The following is a 10414-nucleotide window of genomic DNA, read 5'->3' as shown; positions in this document are numbered from 1 at the left end:
TTTCAATTAAAGACTAAGATTTTATAGGAATTTTGGCAACATCTTCCCTAAAACTTGGACTTCGCCACCCTTTTCCGGGTCCCAACCAAACCATTTTGCAACCCCCTTCAAGGGGTCCAAAACCAAATCAATTCAAAATCAAGTTGTTTCCAAAGATGCATCGTGTTCAGGTTTCAAGAATACCAAATCAAATTCAAATCAATTTTTAACAGAATAAACTCGATTTCAAGCTTTTATAAATTAACTTTAGAGAAGTATTTCAAGAACTGTCCGTTTCACAAAACTAAACAACAACCCAGCCAATCAAGCATTCATATTCAACCAAGACAATCAACAATTACATAAGACTTATACAATCACTCAAAGATACATTTTCTCACGTCAATATCCATATATAATAATTCTAATTCATAAAATGTGATTTTCTGAAAAAGCCCCTATCTCAATACGCAAAACCACAGCCCAAACACCTCACAGAGTTCTTTTCGCCTCAACCCGAATTGACGGCAACCAACAACTCGGCTCCACTTGCTCTTTCAAAAGCAGAAACAGCTCCAAACGCCACCAATAAACTCGGATTCTAATTCCTAGAACCATTAACATCGCAATTACTTTATTACACGGAATAGAACACTAACCGAGGACTTTCAAAACAGAAATTACTTACTGAAATAATAAAGCGAAGCAGCCATAACTCCAAATTGGCCTCGCAGAAGCTCCGTCAATAATTTTGAGTGACAGCGGCGGCCCGAATCTCTGATAATAGCAGTTGTACAACCACGCAGTGTCAATAATCTTCCCGAAATTTTGAAAGGACAGAAACCAGACTTAAAACTCTTACCGGCATTGCTTTATCCATCGACGGCAGTGGCGTTTTCCGGTGACCAGGCACGGCAGTGCGGTTCCCTCCTCTGACAGCGACATTCATGGCGACAACCTTCCACCACGGCTCTAGCGTCGATGATAGCAACGCCATTCTCTGTTTGTGAACCCCAAGGATGGCGGCAAAGAAGGTCTTGATAGTGGCGACGACACAGCCCCACGGAACGGCGACGGCTCCCTCTCCTCGCGGCCTTCTCTCCCTCGCCTCGGACCTGACCTGCAACGGCGGCTCGTGGTGAATCGATAGCGACCGATCAAGGCATGGCCTCCCTCCAAGACTCAGCGACGACGTGGCGGCAGCGATAATGGCTCCTTGCTGACGCCGTTCCTCCCCTCTTTCCTCTCCTTTCCGTTTTCCTCCTAACCCTTTCTTTCTTTCCTCCTTGTTTCACTGTGTTTGTGTAATTGTTTGTTTGTATGTGTGTTGTCCGTGGTTGAAGGGAAGGCAGGGTAGGGGTTCGGCTGCTGGGATGAAAGGATTAGGATTTCATTTTTTTTTTTTGAAAATTAGGGTTAAGAGCATTTTAGTAATTTTAAATAAAAATAGGGATAATATAGTAATTGGAAATAAATTTTAATCCAATAATAATAATGTATAAAAATACTATTTGTTCATCGATTTTACAAATTATTTCCAATAAAATGCTCAAATCCAAAAATTGGAAATAATATAATCAATTTCTTTATTTTCCAAAACAGCAATATTAATATTTTAAAATATTAATTATTTAGTCCGAATCATATAAAATTTTTATTATTTCATAACTACCACCTTTATAATTAAATATAGAAAATAATCCAATAATTGTAAAATTGGATAATAATCTTAATTTATTTCAAATTAAATTAATCAAAACTTGCTTTAATTATCTTTAATAAAATAATTTCTGAAATTAAGACTATAAATAACTATATGATTTAAGACTTGATCATAATAAGACTTTTCAAAAGTTCTGGGTCTTACATTCTACCCACCTTATAAAAATTTGTCCTCGAAAATTAAAGTAATACATAAGATAATACATAGTCTTAGTTCCCTCAAATACTTTTGAAAAGTAAGAAGTCTTAGCATATATGTATAAATGCTCAAATATCGAATAACCCTAAGATTTAAATATATGGATAAAGTATGGTGTAAAGCAGAAGATACTAGATAGGCTCGATGCACAAGGTCATATGATCTCAAGGCTTTACAAAAACTCGAGGTAACAGAATAGGGTGCAAATCAAGATAGGCGTTCACAAAACGAAGTGGTAATTAATGTGATATAGAGGCTACCAAAACAGGTTGGTATGAAAACAACGACTATAATGTCCTCTCATAGATCTCTTGCCCACTTCAGAACTTCAGCCTCCCAACTCCATCAAACACTTTACAATCTCCATAGCCGATCATAAGCCTAACACCCGCAAACCCATTCGCAATGAACAAAACACCCACAACTCATAACGTGGTACACCTACCGCTTCACCTCCCATATACACATATCACGTCTTTAAAAACTAACGCATCGTGCCAGTACATCTACAGATCGCACGTGACATCAAAGCAATTCTCGAGTCTACTTAGAAGGATACAAGATTTAGAAAGGAGAGACAATTGTCAAGGATAGTACTCATAGATTTGGAAGACTGTATACAATTCCAGGTAAATAAAGATACTCAAGCAATGAAGTTTGCTAGAAATAAATCGATTGACAACTTCAAAGATAACCCTTGGGTCAAAGAAATTCAATAGGACCAATAAAAAGAAAACTCAGCGTATTAGTTTGAAACAAATTCCAGCTGAGTCGAAGAAGTATGAGGTTTACAGAAAAGAATATCTCAAACCTAAGACAAGGCTTACAGAACTCAAGAGTATGATTAAAAATACTTCCGAATACATTGTTCATAAAAGAATCGAAAATTTGCGGAAAAATCACTTCGCAGTCTAAAAGAAAAGTTAAGCAACAAACATTCTTCAAGAGAGTAACAAAAGCATAAACGTGGCTTTGCTTTAATACGATTTCATGTTGAGGTAGATTATGTGGAGTTTTAAAAAAACATGTACACAGGTTTGGCTAAGAGCTAAAATATTTTCTCAAATATTTTAGAAAGATAGTTAGGTGCACAACCTAACCAAAAGCAATCATAAAACTCGGAAGAGAAATCAAATGCTTGTTCAAAAATTTCCAAAGTCGATATTCAAACAAGCGTGTATAAAAATTTTAGCAAGGACAAAAGAGAAAGTTAAACTCTATTTAGAAAAGAAAGTCCGAGGTAAAAGTTTGCTTATAAATTGGTAAACGAAATAAGTGGTACGTAACAAACGGACAGGTTTCCACTAAACAAGGAAGCTCTTCAAAACTTCATTTAAAATAGCGCATGCCAACTTTAAATTAACTTTGTCAAAATTGAACAATGGTTTCAGTTACAATCAGGCAACAGAAAAGTAAATTTAGTTTAGAACTTCTTCAAAGAGAATTCAAAACTTCAAAAAAAGTTCGAAACAAGACTCCAAAAGTATACTTGAAATTACCATCTCATAAGGATATTCAAGATGATTAGGATGTACTTAAAATAGAGTCAAGCCATACAAGAAAGGATCTTAAATCAAGATAGTTCAAACAAGATCCACTAGGCATGAGACGTCAAACAAGCTCTCAATTGATCCAAAAGAATACAAAAGTCATAGGAAAAGACAACTCAATCATTAGTAATTTCTCAAGGATAAATCTTTGGCTAAGAACTTTGGTAGAGACAATGAGAGGATAAACGATGCACTAATTGAAAACGAATCAAACTGACTCACATAAGAATCGGATCCACAAGAGAAGGGAAGCTAAGATTGATTGTAGTGCTCACAAGAGGTAGAAGAATAATTAAAACGGAATCAAGTATGACATTCATGGAGATGAAAAGCTGAAGAAAGAATGAGTCCATTCATAAGAAGAAAGCTATGAGTCCAACATTTTCAAAAGAACAATGGCATAAACAATTTGGTATGCTAAACCAAACTCAAGCTAAAAATAAATTAGGTAAAGTTTATCAACAAAAATCAACCGGAATAAAAGCGAAAAATCCTTTCTTCCCAGAATTTTGAAAAATACCAAAATACATAATCAAATAAAGATGTGCATTGGAACTATAGTAAAATTGCTAGAAAGTCAAATTGTATTTTAAGTAAGTGCAGCTCCATAAACCAGTAGAAGTGCAGGCGAGGTACTACAAATAAATAGTTGTAAACTGTATAAGGAATTTTCAAAGCTTCACATATAAATAAGTGTATACCGAATCAACAACAATTTTATACAATTTCAAAATTGGTTGTAATTACTGTCAAATAGGAGAAAAACTGAATCACAATTTCTTTAAGAATAGACTCGGAACAAGGACTTAAAGGGCACAGCATATCAAGACAGTTCAAAAGTATATCAAAGAACACATGAATCAAGAAGAAGATTTTAAACAGAGAAAGATAGATACAACAAGGATTTCAAACAAGCATATGCAATTAGAATCAAACAAGAATGCATATGAATAGAGGAATATAGTTGAAAAATCAAACTACTTTTCAAGAGGATTAGCGAACAAGAACTTCAAGTTAAGCTATGAAAGAACAAGTCGACTCGAATAGAATTCAAGACACATAACTAAATAACCTCGAGAAATAGTTTCTAACGTTCCCAAAACCCGCAAATCGCGTTACCTATTGCTCGTATATCGTCTACGACAACCCATTAGTGCTTTCTTATACATAATTCACTAGTATTAAGCTGGCCAAACTTAATATGAGGAATTATGCAACGCAAGACTAATGGCATTAATCAATAGACCGTCATGTGCATAAAGCTCTAATTCTTATTATCCGAACAAGACCTATTACATGACAAACGCTCAGAGTATGCAATTGAAGCATAGTCAGTCCATTCCTCAGGCTCTACAGGAAAGACCGCTCTGATACCATAATGTAACACCCTAACTAACAAAATGTCACGCTTCCGGCTACGCCACTCTGATAGTCGGGTATTACGATGACTCTTATAATATTCAATACTAAAATATGAGCCTGTTTAAAACTTTAAACTGCAATATACAAGCATCTCATATAAAAATCCTATCCCTCTTACAAAGCTTGCAACGTTAAAGGCGAGGGAAACATCAATACTAAAACAATAAAATAATACCGTCTGACAGAAATAAATAATATCTTTTGAACTTTGTCGTCTGTAACCTGAAAAGAGATCTGTAAGGGAGTGAGAACATCATCCTCAAAAGGGTTCTCACTATAGGGTTGCAGAATTACTATAATAGGATACGCGAGATAAAATCATTACAGTGATTAATAAACGCCCTATGCATCTTTTCAAAAGCAAAGGTTTACTATAAAGGAAAAAATTGAAATCTTTTCTGAAAGAGGAACTGTTCTTTTCTAAAAAAAATTCAAAAGCCTCTCAAAAAGGTTTATCTATGCTGAACCAAATTAGTTTTTCATACTTTTCCAAACCAGAAACATCAACCAAACATGACCTTCGGCCCACCTCGTGATCAACCACGACTCTAGGCCCAAACAATCCAAATAACAACCAGTCACCACAGTCCAACAAAATCCCAATCGCAAACATAAGTAGGAAAGTTCAAGTACAAACAAACAATTACTTCAAGTAGAACAATTAGCAGTTAACCACAATTAATCACAAAGGCAAACCAAGTACAATATGCACACCCAAACAATGTAACATAGATGCATATGATGAATGCCTGTTCTAGTGGCTGATGATATCATCTGTCAATTATAAAGCCAACCCGACAAGTCCTGGTAGCTAACCATTGGACTGTCCCTCTGTCATGCATTCCCAACTCGAGTTATTCACAATCATAATCATAATTCACATCCAACACCCTCACTGGTGTATATTCACGGGGGCGAGCTCATCTGGAACTTTCACAGTGCCCGGCCATACTTACGACATAGGGTCAGCGGAGTATCGAGTTTCAACCTGGAGCACGTGGTGGCTAGCCACTGTTTCTACCCAGAGAAACTCGTATCTCAGATAAGTGGAAGTGCAACAATCACAATCTCAATAACTCAGCATATATGCATTTATTCTCAGCCATAATTCAATATTCATCTCAGCCATCTGACTTAAATTCATGATTCATAGTCAGCCATCCGGCTCATAACATATTTCGCAATCAACCATAATTCATTATCATACACAGCCATTCCGGCTCACAACAAAATAGCACTTCCACCATTCAACATCATCAAATTCATAAAATCATCATTCAGGCCATGAATCACTTTTTCTCAATTCACTTCACTTTGAAATCAAAATCAATTCTTTTCAGTCTTGACTTTAAAGTTCCCATTCCTCAAATCATCTCAGGCTCATAAGCCACTTTTACTCAAAGTAGGTTCCCTTTTTAAAACAAAGCCACCCTCGACATCCTCTTTCCAAAACTTCCAAAACCAGGCCAAATTAAAATCTCCTTTGAAGGGTTCAAAGTCTTTCATCCTAATATAGGATTCGGTAATGAAATTCCTCAACCAAGTCTCAAGACTTTAGGGAAGAATAACATAACTCATTTTCTCAAATTCATTTAAAATCTGTAAAGTCTTAAATTCTTGATTCGAGTGATAAAAGTAGAATTTAAACCAAGCTGAGTCGTGTAGTCACTTACTCCAACCACATTTTCAAAACCACTTTGTTCACTTGAACCAAAAACCAATTTCAACCCCCTTGATAAAATCTGAAGCGTTTCCAACGGCTCGAAAAATCGTTTTTGTTTTGCTAAACCAGAATTCAAAGGATACTTTAAAACTTATCTAAAACGTCAAAAATGAGATTTGTCAATCGAAACCCAGATTCTTTTAAAGTCACAAAAACTCCTCCAAGTGACAATATTTAAGTTAAATAAAGAAAAACATAACCCTTTTCACCTTTAAAATAGCCTTAACACATATTTCTCTTTCGAATGACTTACACCCAAAGACATACTATTTTTCTTAGGAAACAAGAAGAAGTCATAATTCTCTTTTCAATAATTCTTTTCAAAACATAGCTTCATCGCTTTCATAATTGATCCAAGTGAAGACAATAAAAGTCTTAAATTCACAATCCTCCAAGTAAAATAGTAAAGGCATTAAACTCATAATTCCCCAAATAACATTTCAATTAAAGACTCGGATTTGATAGGAATTTCGGCAACATCTCCCCTAAAACTTGGACTTTGCCACCCTTTTTCGGGTCCCAACCAAACCATTTCGCAACCCCCTTCAAGGGGTCCAAAACCAAATCAATTCAAAATCAAGTTGTTTCCAAAGATGCATCGTGTTCAGATTTCAAGAATACCAAATCAAATTCAAATCAATTTTTAACAGAATAAACTCGATTTCAAGCTTTTATAAATTAACTTTAGAGAAGTATTTCAAGAACTGTCCGTTTCACAAAACTGAACAACAACCCAGCCAATCAAGCATTCATATTCAACCAAGACAATCAACAATTACATAAGACTTATACAATCACTCAAAGATACATTTTCTCACGTCAATATCCATATATAATAATTCTAATTGATAAAATGTAGTTTTCTGAAAAGGCCCCTACCTCAATACGCAAAACCATAGCTCAAACGCCTCACAGAGTTCTTTTCGCCTCAACCCGAAAACTCGGCTCCACTTGCTCTCTCAAAAGCAGAAACAGCTCCAAACGCCACCAATAAACTCAGATTCTAACTCCAAGAACCATTAACATCTGAATTAATTTATTACATGGAATAGAACACTAACACAGGACTTTCGAAACAGAAATTACTTACTAAAATAACAAAGCGAAGTAGCCGCAATTCCAAATCGGCCCGGCAGCAGCTCCGTCAATAATTTTTGAGTGACAGCGGTGGCCCGAATCAGCAGCTGTACAACCACGCAGTGTATATAATCTTCTCAAAATTTCGAAAGGACAGAAACCGGACTTAAAACCCTTACCGGCAGTGCTTTTTCGGCGACGGCAGTGGCGTTTTCCGGCGGCCAGGCACGGCGGCGCGGTTCCCTCCTCTGACAGCGACACTCGCGACGACAACCTTCCACCATGGCGAGCCCAGCCACGCGGTGGCGACAGCAATCCCACGACAGCTCTCTCTCGCTCTCTCTCGCGCCTCATCTCCCTATTCGGCTCCTCCCAGCGGCGGCTCTCTTAATGGCGGTAGCAGCAACCCTGATGGCAATAGAGAGAAGATGCATCAGCGAAGAAGGATCGACGAAGGCAGTGATTCCCGTAGCAACCCCACCAGCCCAAAGAACAAGGAGTAGCGGAGCTCAGCCACGGTGAAGCAGAGCAGCTCAACGGCGACGAAACACAGCCCCTCAAACGGCAGTGGCGCGGACACAGCTCCTCCTCTTCGCGCTCGTCGGCAACGCGTGAAGCAGCGTCCTTTCCTCTCCTTCGTGGCAGCTCTAACGTCAGTGACAGCAACGCCATTCTCTGTTCGTGAACACCAAGGACGGCGGCAAAGAAGGTCTTGACAGCGGCGATGACACGGCCCCACGGAACGGCGACGGCTCTCTCTCCTCGCGGCCTTCTTTCCCTCGCCTCGGACCTGACCTGCGATGGCGGCTCGTGGTGAATCGATAGCGACCGATCAAGGCATGGCCTCCCTCCAAGACTCAGCGACGACGTGGCGGCGGCGATAGGCGGTGGCAATAGTGGCTCCTCGCCGGCGCCGTTCCTCCCCTCTTTCCACTCCTTCCCATTTTCCTCCTAACCCTTTCTTTCTTTCCTCCTTGTTTCACTATGTCTGTGTAATTATTTGTTGTGTATTGTCTGTGGGTGAAGGGAAGGCAGGGTAGTGGTTCGGCTATTGGGATGAAAGGATTAGGATTTCATTTTTTTTTTAAATTAGGGTTAGGGGTATTGAAAAATCAAAAGGACTCCAAAAAGTATCCATGATCCTCCGCTTCTGTCACCATCAAAGCAACTCACCAAGGTGGGTTGCGACCTGCATCTGAAAAACAACAACAGAATATGGTATGAGAACTGGAGGTTCTCAGTATGGTAACAGTGCCCAGTGATGTAAGATATAAGACCCCAGGATGCAAGAGGCAATCCTAGACTTCATATCCATCACAAGATTCATCTTAGAGCATACTAAAATAGTAAAGTATACATAATACGAAAGAGGGGTAATCTTTCTTAAAGGATTTTCTATTCTAACAGTCTCCGCTGTCCCACAGCCTTCACCAACCTATCTTCCATCCGATCCCATTGCCACCGCCTTCCAAACCTCCTCAATCCGAGCAGAAATCACAATTAATTACAATGCAAGTAAAACACAAGTAGAAGCATATAAGGCAAGTAATTCAAGTAAGCAATTAGGCATACAATTGCAAGTCGGCAAAGCAAACAAACAGATAGAAAATACACATGATGAATGTCTGTCCTATTGGCTGTGATATCACATTGTCGGTTCAACTGCCAACCCGACACACCTCCATGGAGATGTCGCCCTTCAGAATCATAATTGGGAAACCCCGAGATATAGTGCTCAAAACACCGTCCAGGTTTTTGTGCCTTTACACTCTAGTGATCCGAAGGGATGCAAGTGGGAAACTCTTGCCACAGACCTCACATCTCAACGTAAGCGGGATTAACCACCGTCCTTATGCCGCCGTCGCTACCTCGATAGGCAGGATTAACCACTGTCCCAGCCAGGCACACAACGTCTCATAATCTCAGTAGCCACTACCTCGACATGCGGGATTAACCACCGTTCCTGCCAGGCGCATAGTGTCTCGTAATCTCAGTATAAATCAGTACCTCAGTGGTTTTCAGAAAAACATTTTTAGTATAACATGGATCCATCATCTCATTCAGAGTCCTCGACTCATCTCAACCACTGTCATTTCACATTTCAGTTCTGAACTCAACAGTTCGTCAGTTCTCATTTCACATACCAGTCTACCTTCACACGCCATCAACCCATCCTTAGTGCACCAGAAACCTAAGCCTACGTTTTCTAACTTTTTAAAATAATATCAACTAAATCCCTTAGGTTCTTTCCCATGTTTTAAATGCCCAAAACTAGGCCCAAGAGTCCTAAAATGGTGTCACAGAAGCTTACAATTTTGTTGGGAAGGTGAAATGGTTGAAAACAAAATTTAAGTTTGAAAAATAGGGCGTGTGCGTCCGCACAGGGGTGTGCGTGCGCACACCCAGGAAAAGTTTTAAAACGTGTGCGTACGCACATAGAGAGGTGTGTATGCACAAGTACAAAAGTTCACAAGTCTGTTCGCTTGCACAAGCTGTGCTAGCGCCCCCAACAGACTGACCTTCCCAACATGTGCATGCGCACAGGGATGTGCATACGCACAAGTTGTAAACATTCATTGGGTATGTGCGCACACAAGCTATGCTAGCACTCTAAACAGTTTGCCTTCCTTTGCGTGTGCGTACGCATAGGTCTGTGCGTGCGCACAGATGTAAAATTTCGCAGAGGTGTGCGTGCGCACATACCAGAAATCACAAAATTCTGCAACTTTACAAAATTTCAGA

General features: G+C 39.0%; 1 long non-coding RNA gene across 2 annotated transcripts; it reads right to left on the bottom strand.

The window, feature by feature from the left end:
* LOC110268127 lies at positions 512–7735 on the bottom strand. Of its 2 annotated transcripts, none has more exons than XR_002356200.1 (2): positions 7686–7735; positions 512–587 (listed from the first exon to the last, which is right to left on the bottom strand). It is a non-coding gene; the product is annotated as an uncharacterized LOC110268127 (long non-coding RNA). The 2 variants fall into 2 exon arrangements; XR_002356199.1 differs by lacking the exon at positions 7686–7735 and adding an exon at positions 668–851.

Source organism: Arachis ipaensis, chromosome B10 (assembly GCF_000816755.2).
Source record: "Arachis ipaensis cultivar K30076 chromosome B10, Araip1.1, whole genome shotgun sequence".
NCBI lineage: Eukaryota > Viridiplantae > Streptophyta > Magnoliopsida > Fabales > Fabaceae > Arachis > Arachis ipaensis.
Note: the sequence above shows the minus strand (reverse complement) of the source record. Positions and strands in the feature narration are given on the sequence as shown.